Source organism: Emys orbicularis, chromosome 5, assembly GCF_028017835.1.
Source record: "Emys orbicularis isolate rEmyOrb1 chromosome 5, rEmyOrb1.hap1, whole genome shotgun sequence".
NCBI classification, from domain to species: Eukaryota; Metazoa; Chordata; order Testudines; family Emydidae; genus Emys; species Emys orbicularis.
Genome location: NC_088687.1, coordinates 27,717,032 through 27,734,686, shown reverse-complemented (window position 1 = coordinate 27,734,686; position 17,655 = coordinate 27,717,032).

Here is a 17,655-nt window from a genome sequence, read left to right as displayed (position 1 = left end):
AGTCCTCCTGCACCCACGCTCCCGCCGCCCCGCAGATATTTTTTTGTTTGTTTGTTTTTTCTTTCCTTCACCGCTCCAGCCGGCCAGTTTGTTTCCTCCCCCCCTTCGCCGCTCCAGCCGGGGGCAGGTTTGTTTCCCGGCCCCCCCCTTCGCTGCTCCGGCCGGCCAGTTTGTCCCGCCCCCCTTTGCTGTTCCAGCCAGCCGGTTTGTTCTCCCCCCCTTCGCCGCTCCGGCCGGGGGCAGGTTTGTTTTCCTCCTCCTCCCCCCCCCCCCCTTTTGCTTCTCCGGCCGGCCGGGCATTTTTTGCTTGGGGCAGCAAAAAAGCCAGAGCCGGCCCTGCATGCAAGAACTGGAATCAGAATTTTCTGACAGATTTCAAGATTTCCAGCGATTTGGCCCAATGCTTTCTTTCCTAATTAAACCTGAAAAGTTCAACGAAAGCAACTTGAATTTGTCTGTATTTCAGTGGATGGGTGTTGAAGATTTCAAAATGCAGCTCATTCAGTTAAAAAGCTCAGAATTGTGGGTATCAATGTTTGGAGATCTGCAGAGTGCACTTGAAGCTACCGAGAGAGATCATGGGGCCTCTGTTCTGACCTGCTGGATGTCTCTGCCAGTGTAATTTTACTGTTTGAAGAAAATTGCGTTTGCAATGCTTTCAGCATTTGGATCCACATACCTGTGTGAACAGGTATTTTCACACATGAAATCCGTCCTCGGTCCCTCTCGGAGCCGGTTAACAACTGATCACTCAGAAGCCTGTGTGCAGCTTAAACTATCCAAATACGTGCCAGACATTGGAAAACTCAGCAAGGAAAAGCAAGGGCAAGGATCACACTAAACTGATAAGATCTGCATTTTAATTTAATTTTAAATAAAGCGTCTGAAACATTTTGAAAACCTTGTTTACTTTATATATAACAGTAGTTTGGTTATATAATATATAGACTTATAGAGAGACCTTCTAAAAAATGTTAAAATGTATTACTGGCATGCAAAAACTTAAATTACAGTGAATAAATGAAGACTTGGCACACCACTTCTGAAAGGTTGCTAACCCCTGGTCTAGATTAAGGAAACAGACCTTGACTGCTGGTTAGAGGGTCCTTGAACCCGGAGTAGAAGGTGGGCCTGGGTTCCCTTGCCAGCCACTGGTCTATCTATTGGTCTGTTAATGCTTTCCTGATGAGTGGCAATGATAATTTGTTACTGTGAAACCCATAATGACTTTTAATTGTGGCTCCTAATGTCATACACTGTCATTTAAATCTCAATGCCTGTCACTTCCTTGTTCTAGCCCTGAGAAAATACAGCCTTTCCCCCCTTCAAACAGCTGCATTAGCACATAGTTTATGCCTGCCTAGGATGGGCTAAGTGAGTCAGAAAATGCTGGCTTCTGAAATTATCTGCTGTGATTTAGCCAGGGTGAAAAAACATAACCTATTAGTTACTATTATTCCCATGCTCTAAATATAAAAGATGTACTGCCATTTTAAATGTGCCAAATTACATGTTTTGTTTGTTTGTTTGTTTTAAAGTACTCTAGCATGTGGCTCTTGCTCTGTTTTCTAGAATGAGACAAAACATGGTTTAAGAAATTACCAGTGTGGTTGCTTTCATGTCCAAGGACACAATTCTGGCCCCGTTGAAGTCCGTAGGAGTTTTACCTTTGTGTTCAATGGGGTCAGGATGTCACCCTTGGAACTTTTAAATAACCATATTTTTTTCTACCATTTTGTAGAAGGTAAAGGTTACCTAGAGGATCACACCAATAAGACAGCAAATAATGTTAGTGAAGTTCTTATTCAAGAAATGTACTGCAAATTAAAGTGCTTGAACACTCAGCTAATTTCCAAATTTCAATGAAAGTCACTTATGTAAACTGCCTAGTACACAAGCTTACAAGCAAGGGTTGAATCAGAAAAATACCCCAATAGAAGACCTAATTGCTTTACTACTTCTTCATATGGCTGATGTAAATGTAGAGCAACAACTACCATTTTGCATTCAAATGGTTAAGCCAGATAATTGTGTCAGGAGTAGCGGAGTGTATCGCTGTGATGCCTCCTTCGTATTTGTGAATCAGGCATTGAGTTGTTATATGTTCCAGGGTCTGTTCTGGGTGACTACAGTCGCACACTGGAGAGTCTTTAATTTTCCATTTGTGAGCGAGTATCTGCATCTGCCATGGTTTGTGCAGATGCGATTTAGGGTTGCCCAGGAGCTTTGCAGGAAATCGAAGCCAGGGATCCCCTGCACCAGGTCTTTCATTAGGTGTTCGACTTCTTGTGAACTCCATTCGGCTTTCCAAGCTTCATTGGAGTTGAAGTTGCATTGACGAAGGTTAAACGTATGGGTCCAAAAGGGCTTACACAACTTCAAGCAGTAGTGAGGGATGTTGTTAAATTCCTGGTGGATGAGGAGCTGTTCATTTTCCATGATCCGCTGGAATTCCCAAAGTTTTGTGTCATCACAGCGAATGGCTGGGGGAGCAATGTGTGATAGCACCGGCAGCCCAGGTGATGGGGTCAACTTGAGGGTTCCAGTGATGTGCCACATTGCAGTGTTCAGTTGACATCAACAAGTGGAGTTTGGCTACTTCTGGTCCATAGTGGTGCAGAGTTCACTGTACGACATGACCCCACTCCAACCTATCTCAGAGTGAAGTTGCATCGCATGCTAACCTTCCACAACCATCTGAAGAAGGTAGCCACCAAGACGAGGGTCAACCTGGTCCAGAAACTGGCAAGCACAAGTTGGGGAGCATCAGCTCAGTGTTACGGACATCACTGATGGCCCTTGTGTACTCTGTAGGCGAGTACTGTGCATCTGTATGGACCAGAAGTAGCCACACTCGACTTGTTGATTTACTAAATATTACTCTACTTATATAAGACTAAGGGTACGTCTATACCCAGCCGCTAGTTCGGCGGCTGGCAATCGAACTTCTGGGTTCGACTTATCGCGTCTTGTCTGGACGTGATAAGTCGAACCCGGAAGTGCTCGCCGTCGACTGCGGTACTCCTGCTCAGCGAGAGGAGTACCGCGGAGTCGACGGGGGAGCCTGCCTGCCGCGTCTGGACCGAGGTAAGTTCGAACTAAGGTACTTCGAACTTCAGCTATGTTATTCACATAGCTGAAGTTGCGTACCTTAGTTCGATTTGGGGGGTTAGTGTAGACCAAGCCTAAGACTATTGATGAAAGCTAGGTATGGGCTAGCAAAGAACTTTGAAAAATGAATACATTTTCAAAGAGCTGTTCATGAACAATTCACAAAACTCACTGAATAGATTGGCTGCAATGAATAAATCAACCAGTTCTAGTGGTAGACACTGCAGAGACCATTTGTCTTGTTATGAACCTGCACTAAGAAAAGTGGGACTGTTTTGTAAATAGCATGGTCCCCTTTATCCTGGGAGAAATATAGAATTCAATAAAAATATCATAAGCACCTGGTGAGTGACTTCCAAAGGTGAATGGCAATGTGAAGTCAGCACCTTTATACTGCCAGTGTGGCATAAAGAGGCCTTAGTATAAATGTGGGGGAGGGATAGCTCAGTGGTTTGAGCATTGGCCTGCTAAACCCAGGGTTGTGAGCTCAATCCTTGAGGGGGCCATTTAGGGAACTGGAGTAAAAATCTGTCTGGGGATTGGTCCTGCTTTGAGCAGGGGGTTGGACTAGATGACCTCCTGAGGTCCCTTCTAACCCTGATATTCTATGAAAACCTAACCTGGGACCTCTGGATCTTAAAACATAAGTCTGTACAACTTGAGCTAAACAACAGTAACAGATGAATAAAACTTTTGCATGATTCAGTCAGTGGAGTGGGACAAAAACACAACTGGCCAGTGTATTTATGTGTGGTTAGCTATCTCTGCTGTTAACCAGGCAAGAATGCCCACAGCAAAGGAATGAGCAGGAAATGGACAGGAAATTGCGAGTTTGTGACTTTGTTCCATTTACTGCTTTGATTTTTCTAAACCCAAAGTTGAACGTTATAAATGTTCATATTAATAGTCATGAATAATAATACAAGAGAGAATGTAGGCTAGGATTTTCAACTGAGCCTAAAGGAGTTAGGCACTCAACACCCATTGAACTACAAAGGGAGCTGAGTGCCTGATTCCCATAGGCTTCTTATTCTTGCAAATAAGTGTCTTCCTGAAATACTAGGATTCATGAAAGTATAGATCATTGTTTTGTTTTGTTTTTTAAATTGCTCTTGCACCCTGATTGATTTTATCCTCCTTGCTTAATTTTCACCATTCTCATTAGTTGTCGTCGTTTGACAGAATGGTATCAGCACAACTGTTTGTACAAGCTGCTGTCAGATTCTTTTATGGACTTATTATAGAAGTATAAAACATTCTTCCTCCACTGAGCTATCAAAGACACACTATCTGTCAACATGTCATCCAGAACAAAGTGACATTCTCGTCTAGCAACTCTGAAAGCTGTTGACTATTGGAGAACCCCAGCAGCTTGTATGCTTTATTAAAAATCTTATATCCTCACTGCATCCCTAATGCAACCCCTTTGGTACATTCCCACACACAGCACTAGGCACTTGTGTTGTGTAGGTTACTGTACTGCATGCCTTTTGTTTTGTTGAAAATACTATAGTTTGTATTACTGGGGTGAGAATAGGAAAGGGCAAGAGGGATGTATCACATTGTGAGGAGCTATTGTACTTAAAAACGGTGGTGCTTTCTAAACTATGATGACATTGCAGTCTGCTTTATGTGGAGGTGGTTTCTAAATAGGGTGGCAGAAGGTGAAAAGGGTTGGTTTTCCCATTACCAGCAACCTTCATCCTTCCCTCTCTTTTGCAGAGACTTAGGTTTTATGTCCACTCACCGTCATCTTTACCAACACCTAGCAAATAAGGTAACCCGCTGAAGGCAGGTCTTTGTCCCATTTAGTCCTGTGGGAAAGGTATGCATCAGTGAGAACTCTTCATGCTCCCTGTGAGCCACATTGTGTCTGGCTGCTCCATGGATGTGCAAGAGAATGAGACGGTACAAGAAGTCTCTCCACCTTGTGCCGCCTACACAGTAACGACACAATCGCGGTTGCTGCAGGTTAGAGGAGGTTCAGCACAGGGACCTGAAGGAGAGTAGAAATGGGTGTGTTCTCCAGCATGTTCAGGAGCTCCAGAATGGATTATACAGCCACCCTCGGGCACAATCCCTCCAGGCCATCCCACTGGGCAGCGTGACATTGCACCTTCCTGTACGTGTGCCAGTATTTAAAGGCCACCCTTGAGCCCTATAACAACAATGGCAGGGTAAATGCTATATGGCTCCTTCCTGAAATTTGTTTGCCATGGGGTTGGGTGGAGGCCATGGGGGTGGATGTGGTAGTTGGATATAGACCCTTTTAGCTCTAGAACATCAATTCAGAGTCAATGCGGAAAATTCTTGCCACCAGATGGTTGTTTGGTATGCCATGTGTGAAATGAGTCTGTAGTCTCAGCCTGGACCCCAGAAGATAAGTGACTGCAAGTGTCATTAACTAGCAGCCCCATTGATAAACCCAGGATACAGAGGGCACAGAACTAATCACTCTCCTAACTAGAGCTGTGAGAATCGCTGATTTTGTTTGTTTGTTTGTTTTCTGGCAGTTCTGGAAAAAAATATATTGTTTTGGTTTGACCCAAAACAGTTTGTTCATGCCAAAATGAAACATTTTGATTTGGGGTCTCTTTTTGCATTTAAGATTGATGGAAACTTAGAAACAAAACCTTGGGTAAAAAGTCAAAACGTTTTAATTTTTAAGAAATTGTGTTTTCGGGAAGAGGGGGTTGGCCAAAACAATTCAGTCAATTCGACATGAATTCACAAAATAGTTCCGTCGACCCAAAGCAGCCTTTTTCTTTGAAAAACTTCACCCAGCTCTACCTCTGAGTCCTAGAGGCAGATTCTCCTGATCAGTCCTGAGGCACGTTGGCAGTGCAGCATAGAGATGCTTCCACAGCAGCTGCATATACTGTACCTGTTCAGGGATAAACTGAGGACTTCAATTGCCAGTGCTATTAATAGGGCATCCTTCGTGAGTTCTGAGGCATTTATTTTTTTACCCTGAATACCCTGAAATGCAGCCTGATAGCACTGCTAGTACTACCTCTCGTCATGCCTTAGATACACCTCCCACAGCAGCTGATGGGACCACTTTCAATAAAATGTTTTGGAGGTTGCCCTCAGCCCTGCTCTGGATGCACCAAGCACAGCAGCCTGTCACCAAGCTGCTCTGTATTGCAGTGAGAGAAAGAAAGAATTGTACATTTGTGGGGCTGGAGTGGGGAGGGGGGTTAAATTGGCAGCCGGAGAAGATGCTGTATGTTAGTTTCTGTGGTATAAAATGCCCCAGTAGAGCTCAATGCAACATCTGCCCTGCTTGTCTTGTGCATGCCTACATATTCATGCACAGCTTTCTGAACCCTCAAGAGACGCTTGAGCATATAGGAAGAAGAGTTCCAATGAGCTGCAGGAGCTTTCGCTGATGGGAGATGAAACCTTCTTTCACTGCTGTACTTTTGTCTTCAAAGACCTTTCCAGCATTTGAAAAAAGCGCATCTTTTATCTGCCCTAACCTGTTTCCAGCGAGGTGGGGAGAGCAAGCAGGGTGTGTATCTGTGGATTAGCACATCTTTGTACAGGCACCATTGTTTAAGGCTGTGTAAGTAAATCAGGATCTCAGGAACAAACTGCAGTTTTAGCAGGATGTAGACGGCAGTGTGGTGGGTAGAGGGGGGGGGGAGTGGTTCCTAAAACACAGTGCAGAATGTTTTCTAAAAATCTTGGGCCAGATCCTCAGCCCTGCTCTGGCTGTGTTGTATTATTTCAGGGACACAAAGCAACCCTAAAGCCAGTTTAACAAAGGGAAATCACTGGGGGATGTAGAACCACTGTAGCAGTCATTCCTATGTCTCCCAGCCTACCTCCCAGCACAGGGAGTGTTACCCAGACAAAGGGGTGTCTATCTCCCCAGGCATCCCTGAACTGTCAACATAGTCCCTTAGGGGTATGAGCAAACCAATGGTAAGTTAGAGCAAACCGGAGCCTTCTTTAATTTACCCTAGGGCTGCCCCAGGGACAAGGGAATGTGAAGGTAGCTTAGGATCAGCTTTGCCCTCTCCCCCCATTCTTGCAGTAGGTGCAGCTTGGCCAGACCAAAAGATCTGGCCCATAGTCTGATAGATGGATAGACTGTGCCAGCCTCTTGAAACATTAGGGTTACTGACATTAAGACTCTGACTAGCCTACAACACCTTTTTCTGTCCCTTTCTTTTGAAAGGAGTCACCAAATCACCCTTGTCCTCAACACACACGTCTTGTCATTGTGCCTCAGACATATAGGGCAAAGCTCTTCTCTTTGATCTGCACTGCATGGCTCTTATCACCTTGCCGACTCTTGTGTAGAGTTTACTGTAACTTGTATTTCTTTCTTTCTCTCTCTCTCTCTCTCTCTCTCTCTTTTTTTTTTTTAAGTAACAACTGGTTTAAAATTGTCATGTGCATTTGTCTCGTAGTCCATTATTTGACCACTGGTTCACATGTCATTACCAATGTTAACCTGATGAGCATGCGCTGTTCTTAGCTGACTCTTGCTGCTCATCATATCCCAAGTGCAATGATGGAGCAGTCTTAACAAAGAAGAAAGTATAGTGTGAAGTTGGTGCAGTACCATGCAACCTAACAGCTCAAATTTTGCCTTTTCACACTGTCAGCCACCTACTGTTCTCGAGGCAGAGCAGTGTGTGCATTTTCAAAGTTGCACTTAGAAGTTTCTGTGTTTGCTGTTGCTGTGTCCAACTCTCATCCCACAAATCTTCAAGGTGTGACAGTGAAATTGGGTTTGATGTTTGGTTGCTAGTAAGAATAATTTGAAAAAAGTGACGTGCATTTGAAAATATCCCTGGCATAAAGATATTAAGTTCATTGACGAGGGATATCAAGGGCTAGATTCTTAAAATTTGGCCTCCCTTTTTACCCCACACTTACTGAAATTGGTACCCTAATGTGCATTGTACTGGCACAGCAGGACTGGCAGCAGTCCCTGCCCCAAAGAGGTTACAGATAAAACTGGTCAAAATGATTTCAACAACAACAAAGTAGGAAAAAGGATTTTTTTTTTTTACAAAAAAACCCTGAAACTTTCACCAAAAAAAGTAATTGAAATTTTCCAGTTTTTTTCATCTTTCTCTCCCATTTCCCCCTTTTTCACTAGTAAAAAGGAAATGGGGAGGGGGGCTGTCTTTTTGTTGTTTGTACATTAACTAGCACAATGCAGTGCTGGTCAGTGGTTGGGGCTCCCAGGCGCTGCTGTAATACATGTTATAAAAAATAATAAAGGGGGGGAAGGATGAAGAGAACTAACCCTGGATCAGAACATTTTCTAACTTAGTTCTTTTCTAAAACTTTTAAATGAAAACATTTTTAAAATTTCAAAAATATTTGCAATTATTTTTTCTGTTTTTCGACCAGGTCAACTTACAATCTAAACAGACGGCATGGGAGAAAGAAAGTGCTACAAGCCCCATTTTACAGCTGAGGCCTGAGCCACAGAGTAAAATAAGTCAGTGGCTCTCAACAAAATCTTTCCAGACAACTGTACCCCTTTGAGGAGTCTGATTTGTCTTGCATACCCACAAGTTAAAACCTCACTTAAAAAGTACTTGCTTACAAAATCAGACATAAAAAACAAAAGTGTCACAGCACACTATTACTGAAAAATTGCTGACTTTCTCATTTTTACCATAGAAAAATTATACAATAAATCAATTGGAATATATATTTTGTACTTACATTTCAGTGTATGGAGCAGTATAAACAAGTCGTATGAAATTTTAGTTTGTACTGACTTCACTAGTGGTTTTTATGTAGGCTGTTGTAAAACTAGGCAAATATCTAGATAAGTTGATGTACCCCCTGGAAGACCTTTGCGTACCCCCTGGTTGAGAAGCACTTGACTAACTGACTTGCTCAATGTCAGACAGGAAGTCTGTGATGCAGTCAGAAACTGACATCATGTCTGAGCCCTAGATTCATTCTTCACTCATGGGGAAAGGATCAATGGGTAAGACTGGGAACCACTGGTATAGTAAAATTCACTTAACTGGAATCCTGATTTTTAAAAGAGCATATGATTAACTGGTACTAATTAAGTATTCATGGTCATTCACAAGTGTTAATTGGTGTTTCTTGGCTTAAAGTTCCTACTGTGTGATCCTCTGTTCACTTCAGACTGTTTCCCTGCCTAATTATGGTTGCTACGTAAGTCAGTCCTACCTAGGAGCCTCTAATGAGTCGTACCTAGGAGCCTCTAATAAGGAGGGCCGTCACTTAATTTAATTTGTACCAGAGGGGTAGCCGTGTTAGTCTGGATCTGTAAAAAGCAACAGAGAGTCCTGTGGCACCTTTAAGACTAACAGATGTATTGGAGCATAAGCTTTCGTGGGTGAATACGTCTGACAAAGTGGGTATTCACCCACGAAAGCTTATGCTCCAATACATCTGTTAGTCTTAAAGGTGCCACAGGACTCTCTGTTGCTTAATTTGTACTTTACTGCTTCCACTGGGATCTGTGATAAATTCAGCTAAGAAAATGCTACAGTCTGATGATGTTTATAGGGCTTGATTTGGATCTTGCTTCAGCTGGTGTAAATCAGGAGTGACTTCACTAAAATCAATAGTTACATCACTGTAAATTCAGTGTGAGATCAGAATCAGGTCCACATAGTAGAGAATATTATTACTATTGGAGTCGCTTCACAAGGAGATTAATTGCAGGGGGGGAATGGAAATTAAAGGACGTGTCTACCCACACAAGATGTACTGCGTAACTATATCAGGATAGTTAAAACAGTACACCCCACCCTCTAATGTGGATGCAGCTTGAGCAGTGTAAAGATGCTTATGCCATTATAGCCTTCTCACACAGGAAGGGGAATAAGATATACTAGTATAGGGCACCTTCATACTGGTATATCGGCATCTACTCCAGGGTTGTAGTGATATTAGTATACTGGTTTTTTTTTAAATCCCATCCCTAATCAAAATAGTTATACTGGTAGAAACACAGGATGTAGACCAGGCCTTGCTTAAGTTTTATGATTTCTTAAAATTCACTCTTAAAAGTGGAACTAATCATACTGATGTTTTAGGACAAAATCCTGCCTTCTGCAGCATTGGGAAAAGGGCAGCGGGAAGAGCAGGACAGACTCACAATCCCCACACCCACTGTGCAGGATCGGGGCAGGATTGCAAGCTACCCTTTGAGAAAATCTGGGGTGATACAGGACCGCAAGGGCAGATACACCTCACTTCTGTGTCTGCGAGCTTGGGATTGTGGTCAGACCTGTGTCCACCAGGAGCTGGGGGGAGGTTTATGCTGTTGCTTTTGATTCTGAAGCAGTCAGAGGGCCACCTAGCCCCACCTCCAAGCCTTCCTCTCCTGTGCCAGCACGATGGCTCCAAGCACTTCTGTTCTCCCCCTGTTCTGTGGCTCTAATTAGCAAGGGGAAGATTTTGCCCCTAACAGCACCTCTTTTCCCTAGATTGTGTATGCTTCTGATCACTACAGAAGGAAATGCCCCCACAGATAGACGTGAGCAACTGAGAACCCCACTGTAGTCTAGAGACATGTCTACACTGAGGCTTTAGCCACCGGCTTAGCTGCACAGGTTCTGCACCATGCCAAACTCCTACAGTAGACACACTGCTCCAGTGTAAAAAAAGTGACTTATGCCAGTCCACTTGCTCCAGTTTGCAGCACATCCACAGTAGGGGTTTGCACCAGCACGGCTGCATTGCTGTTGATGTCCTGATGGCTGAAGCTGCAGTATTGACTACCCCAGTAAGGTGAGTCACTTTCCATTGACCTGAACGGAGATAACACTAACTTTATAAGGACTATGTGGCTGAATTCACCCTTGTGACTTTTCTGCCATTCATAAACAACTCTAGCTGCACGCTGGCAGAACTCCATCAGTGAATGACAACCACTTAGTCACCCCTTGGCTACTTATCCTGTGTGTACTTTTACATGTAAAATTCCAGGGATTAAGTCACTTGAGCTTTCAAGCCTCATGGTGTTTCAGGGCTTTTGGATGAAATAGTTAGAACTGAGGATTAAGGAAAACAGGCTGGAGGGGACCAGCTCATTTTTGTCTTTTTAAAAGCCCACCCCATCAGGGAAACTTGCTTAACATCAATGAAGAATTTCAAAGAAAGGAACAAATAATTAGGGCAGCCATATGTAGTGAAAAAAACCCAAAAGGAAATACCAGAGGGGCCAGTGCCAGTCTGCAATGATGTCAAGAATCAAGAATATCATATAAGAAAAAAATGATGGCAAAATTCTCTTCTGTTCCATGTGTTGGATCACCCTGGTGTCAAGAATTGAGTGGGGCTATGTGGCATAGAGCTGGCTTTATAGGGATTCCCCTTTCACAAGGTGAATCCTCAGATGGCTTGTTATGACTGTTAGCAGAAATAATGATCTCTACAATGACAATTCTCCAACAGGAAAAGGGCTACATGGGACAAGAAAATTGCTCATAGTGACTAGCTCGTGCAGGTCTAACTGAGGCGTTTGTAACTCGCTCAGAACACTCTCCCACTCATTCTTCATCTGTGCTGTTGATTCCCATATTTGGATGCATGGAAATCTCCCCGAGACTCAGTGGTGAACAAGTGACTTTTTTAGGCTTTTAATTGATCTTCATTGCCTGAGAAAGGGCATTTTTATCCTCGTAAAAGATTGGGAAGTGACTGGGCACGCAGCAGTGTGGGTTGGAAGGCTTTAATTACCCATGCTCCATGTCTTGTACAGTTGTCAAATGTATAGCCACATGCAGGCATATTCTGCTGGGGTGAAATTCAGCCCTGGTCAAAGGGGCCCAGCTCCAGCTGAAGTCCCATTTAAGACCTACTGGACTTCAATAGTGCATAGGCATTGTTTTGGCCCTCTGCCAAAGGGTGAATTTTACACTTCAGGCCAGACTTTCACAAGCTGAGCAACGATTCAGGCACCAAATTGATCAAACCTCCTTGAAATTAGGGACAAAACTTCCATTGGCTTCTAGAGTGCTGGGTTGGGGCCTACATGGGAAGATTTTTTTCCATGGGGCTCAGCATATTCAGGTGCTGAGCTCTTTTGCAAGTCTAGCCGTTACTCGTATAACATTTACTGTACACTTGACCTCCAGGGGGAAAATGTCCCAAGAACAAATTTATGTGCAATGGCATAGTATCACGCTTCAATCTGGAAAGCCCCAACTATCAAAGCATCCATAGGTTACACTTTTAATGTAAATACATTTTTTGACTGTTAAATGCAAGATCTAATCATTATAATAAAGCTGGAATGGCAGAAAGGTTTCATGCCACTTCGACATGTTTTGACAGAGAGCCCAAACTAGGATTTACATAAGATTCTAGTCCTCTAAAAAGTACTCATAATTCTTGCTTAATTTCCACATGTTGAACTACAATTAATGAGAAAACAAAGCAAAGAAAAGGGTCTAATCCCAGATAAAAGTAGAAACAACATGATTAAAGTGCCCTTCTGTTTATTTTGATAAGTGCAGTGGGTTAACATGAGAGCCCTATTGTTGATGTCAGCATCACAAGCCAAAGATAAACACCACTTTTCTGCACTTACATCATATTTTCAGGGCATTTTTCTTCCTTAATGAGAATTTTCCTCTCTGAAGGAAAAGAATGGCTTTATCATACATTTAATGGCTTCTGATCTTAAGAGTCCTTTTCTGGGTTTCTTAGTTTGTTTGTGGGTTTTTTTACTTTTGAAAAAATTCACTCATTTTTAAAATTAGCTTTGGATTCCTTTCAATACCCATTTTTGATTCTCATTTACTTTGGGCCTTTATCTGTTTTTTCAATGCTGTTATTTCCTCTTTCAGAATAATTTAATTCTTTACATGTATGTTCTCTCTGGTTATGGCTGTGATTTTACATTAAAGGAAAACATTTTAAAATTGAGCCTCTTGCTTCTATAAAGTGCCAGATTTCTTGTGGGCTGAAGCTGAATACAATGTGTATCTACTAGTTTGTTTGGTTGGTATTTTTTCAAAATTTATTTTCTTTCATTTTGGTTAGATTCATTATTGGGAGAACCGTCCTAGTTGTTTTAACAGTAAAGTACATGTAGTCATTTGTTTTAGAAAGACTGGAGGATATTGTCCTGTCCATAATTTTACCCTGGCTTTGTCCTCCCCCTTACTTCTTTGTGAAGCCTGGGACTGGGAGGTAGGGGAACACGTTCAGGCACTCCCAATATGGATCAGGAAGCTGGAGCTAAAATGTGACTTCCAAAGCTGGGGGAGGGCAGTTAGGACATTTAACTTGCTGGTGCCAGAATCAAATGGGATATGGATTATCAGGAAGAAAGTATGGTTCTCTAGTATTAAGGGGGGGGGGGAAGGTTCAACTGGAAAAGTGGGACTTTATGAGCCAAATTTTTTCCAAAGGTTTTTAGGCCCTTAAAGATGCAGACAGGTGCCTAGTGGATTTTTCCAAAGCACCTAAGCAGGTTAGGTGCCTAGCTCCCATTGGGAGTTTTTGCAAATCCCCTTGGCTCCTATTTGCATCACTAAGCACCTACATACCTTTGAAAATATGACCCCATGAGGCTGCATCCCTGTAAGATGTAAAGGTATGAAGCTGTCACTGGATCAGTGCTTTTATAATTGCTATAAGAAGATAAATTTGATTGGATAATTACATGGGGATTTTGTAAACCCAGAAACTGTCTTGCATTATCTGTTAAATGTTTAGCCACCCATCAGTAATAGGAAACACAATGTCACTTCATTATCTTAAGCTATTTATGATAGGTATTTTTGAAGTAGTGCATAAGACCCAAGTCTAGGTCCGAATGTCTCCCCTGAAATGCCTGCGCACAGTTCCCACTGATGCTTCCTGGTATTGTACATACTTACCTGAGGGAAGAACATGTCCTCTAAATATCTGTACATTGTTATTAGCAGGAATTGTTCAGTGTAAATCTTGTCTGCCTTGAGTAACAACTTTGGGCACTTAATCCTTGATGATCCATTTAATGCACTGCACTTATTGAATTAAATGGACTTATTTTTCAGAGACCAAGAGGAAGAGAAATCAGAAACCTTTAAAAGGAATTCAGCAACAGTTTGACTTTTGGATAACATGGAGCTTGAGTCCAAGGCATTGGAAAAAGTAGGATCTATTTCAATATATGTAAGTAGGAAGATACATATGTGTGCGGATATATACAATATACTATTACTAATACACCTATAATGCTGTATGTATATACAAATACACAGTTCTTAGTATTGTATCCAGCTCTGAACACACAACTTGCAATCTATAAATAGGGATATTCTGAGAGATAAATAGGGGGAACTACTTTTACCTCTATTGAAATAAACGGGATTAGGAGAAGTTTTGGAGGGGCACATTTGAAAGATGGTTAAGAGTTTGCTTGATAATATTCAGAGTGGTAGCCGTGTTAGTCTGTATCAGCAAAAACAACGAGGAGTCCTCGTGGCACTTTAGAGACTAACAAATTTATTTGGGCATAAGCTTTCGTGGGCTAGAATCCACTTCATCAGATGCATGGAGTGGAACATACAGTAGGGAGGTATAAATACACCGTATATGAAAAGATAGGAGTTGCCTTACCAAGTGGGGGGGTCAGTGCTAACGAGCCAATTCAATTTAAGTTGGAAGTAGGCAATTCTCAACGGTTGACAAGAAGGAGTGGATATATGCCATCATGTGCCAGCAATGCCCCTCTGCCATGTACATTGGCCAAACCGGACAGTCTCTACGCAAAAGAATAAATGGACACAAATCTGACATCAGGAATTATAACATTCAAAAACCAGTAGGAGAACACTTCAATCTCCCTGGTCACTCAGTAACAGACTTAAAAGTGGCAGTTCTTCAACAAAAAAACTTCAAAAACAGATTCCAATGAGAAACTGCAGAACTGGATTTAATTTGCAAACTGGACACCATCAAATTAGGCATGAATAGAGACTGGAAGTGGATGGGTCACTACAGAAACTAAATTGATTTGTTAGCCTCTAAGGTGCCACAAGTACTCCTCCTTGTTTTTACAAAAACTAATTTCCCCTTGCTAAATACTCACACCTTCTTGCCAATTGTTGCTTGATAATAGGTATTGTCCCATCTAAATAAGGGCTGGTGGCACATAGTTCATAACTCTTGTGTCTGCTGTTGTATCTACTAAACATGTGACCAAATGTTTTACCAAACTCTGGACACTTAAGGTGAAATCTTGGCTCTGTTGAAGCCAATGGGAGTCTTGCTATTGACTTCAATGGGGACAGAATTTCATCCTTAGATTACTTTTTAATTTATTTATTTAAAGAAGATTTTGTCTTTATACTTTTAAACACAAGTTTTACTTTCATTCTAGAAGTGATAGAAAACAAGGGTTAGATACTCTGGGTTACCCCTCATCTGCTTGGTTCAGCATGATGCAGGCAGAACTCCATCAGGGAGCCAGCTAGAGCTTCCTGATTCTATGGACTGAGCTGGCCCTTGCATGAACTGGAACAGCCTAGGGAATTCTCTAATTTATGCCATTGGTGTATAGTCCCCAAGGACTCATATACTACCTAAGGCTCGGCAGAGGGCTGCCCTCTTCCTGCTCCTCCCTACCACACAAAAATCCCCCTACACCAAGGTTGAGGGTGGAGTAAACAAAGAAGCACGGTCTGTGATTAGGGTTCTAATCTGGAGTTTAGGTTCAATTCCCTTCTTTGCCATAGATTTCCTGTGTGAACTTCACTATGTCACTCTGTGCTTCAGTTCCCTATCTGCATAAACAGGTGGCAGTAGCACTGCCTTTCCTCACTAGAATGGTATAAAAGGATTGCAAGGTGCTCAGATAGTATGATGATGGGGGGTCATATTGGTACCCAAGACAGACGGGGTGCCAGGACAATGTTAGCTTTATTCCATCTGAGAGCTCTCTGTCCCTGCCATAGAAATTCTCAGCTGGCCACTTATGGCCAGAATGCAGTTCTTCTGCACAATGGCAAGCCTTCTTGCAATCAAGTTTTACCAGTATAAACATGAATTTTTGTTCTTACTTGCAGAAAACGTGTTTCCCAAGTCTCTTTCTGCAGACATTCACACTTGGAACTTGATTATGAGTTAAACTTCTTCAATCAGGGAACCAGGGCCGGCTCCAGGCACCAGCTTACCAAGCAGGTGCTTGGGGCGGCCCCTCCGGAGAGGGGCGGCACGTCCAGCTGTTCCGCGGCAATTTGACGGACGGTCCCTCACTCACTCCGGAGCGAAGGACCTCCTGCTGAATTGTCGCCACAGATTGCGATCGCGGCTTTATTTTTTTAATTTTTTTTTATTTTATTTTTTTGTTTGGCTGCTTGGGGCAGCCAAAACCCTGGAGCCGGCCCTGCAGGGAACAGAAATAATAATGTGATATCCTTAATCAATTACACCTACCCAACACTGCTTGAATATCAAGCCATAGAGTCAAAGATACTGACCACAAATTTTCATTGAGTAATTTTGAATAAATAAATTCAAAAAAATAACAATTCTGTTCAGAAACGGAAAAGAGCTACAATTCTTTGAATAAACTATTCATTATGAAATATTTGCTCGGCTGTGATCTCAGTGCTGTCTGTTTTTTCTAGACTTAAAATCCTGGTGCAGGAAGCTGAAGACAGATTTAAAAGGCATCATGCGAGATGGACAGGAAAGCAGGTAACTGACTGGTTAAGTTAAATTATAGTGGCAACATGGTGACTGTTAAATTATAGAGGCAGTCAATGGAAGCAAGCAGCCCTGAAAGGATCCTGCTCTGTGGGATAAAAAGCACAGAAATAAACAGCATATTGTCAGCAAGTAATGTTTTTTCTGGCCATCTTTGAACCATTTAGCAGCACAAATGACATTTTTATGGACATTGCACAGCAAATAAACAGATAAAGATCAGCTTTTCATAGTTAGGTGTACTAAATTTGACAGATTGGTCTGTGCCTTGTTTACACATATGTGCAAATATCTCATGTGTACATGCAAATCATGTATTTGCATATATATAAATGTGTGCACATCAAGTATTTGTGCATCTATCTATCTATCATCACTATAGTATCTGAGCACCAACGTAGGCACCTAAAAATGTGTGTGGAAAGTTCAGCCCCTTTCTCCCCCCAACTAACTTTGAGCATCTACCTCTTAAAAAAATAATTCATGGATACCCTGATGATCCACACTCTTGTGGCTAAAATACTTAGCAAGAGCATGGTGCTGTTTTGTATAGAGCTAGGTGGGACTGAAGGAAACCTGCCTACTGAGAAGGCATAAGGGTTTTCCTAGTTCAGGGTTGACCAATGAGCATTCCAAGAACCAAGCCACCCTTTTTGGTAAATGTACGATGAAGACGTAGCCAATCATCTGTGGAGTCTTCTTGCCATTGAATTCAGACAGCAATTATTTTGTATTCTCTACAGTGATCACCATAAAAGGTGGAGGAAGGATGGCCTTCCGGTTAAAACACTGGATTGGGACTCAGGAAACCTGGGTTGAATTCCTGGTTGTGCCATACACTTCTTGTATGACCTTGGGTAAGTCACTTAATCTGAT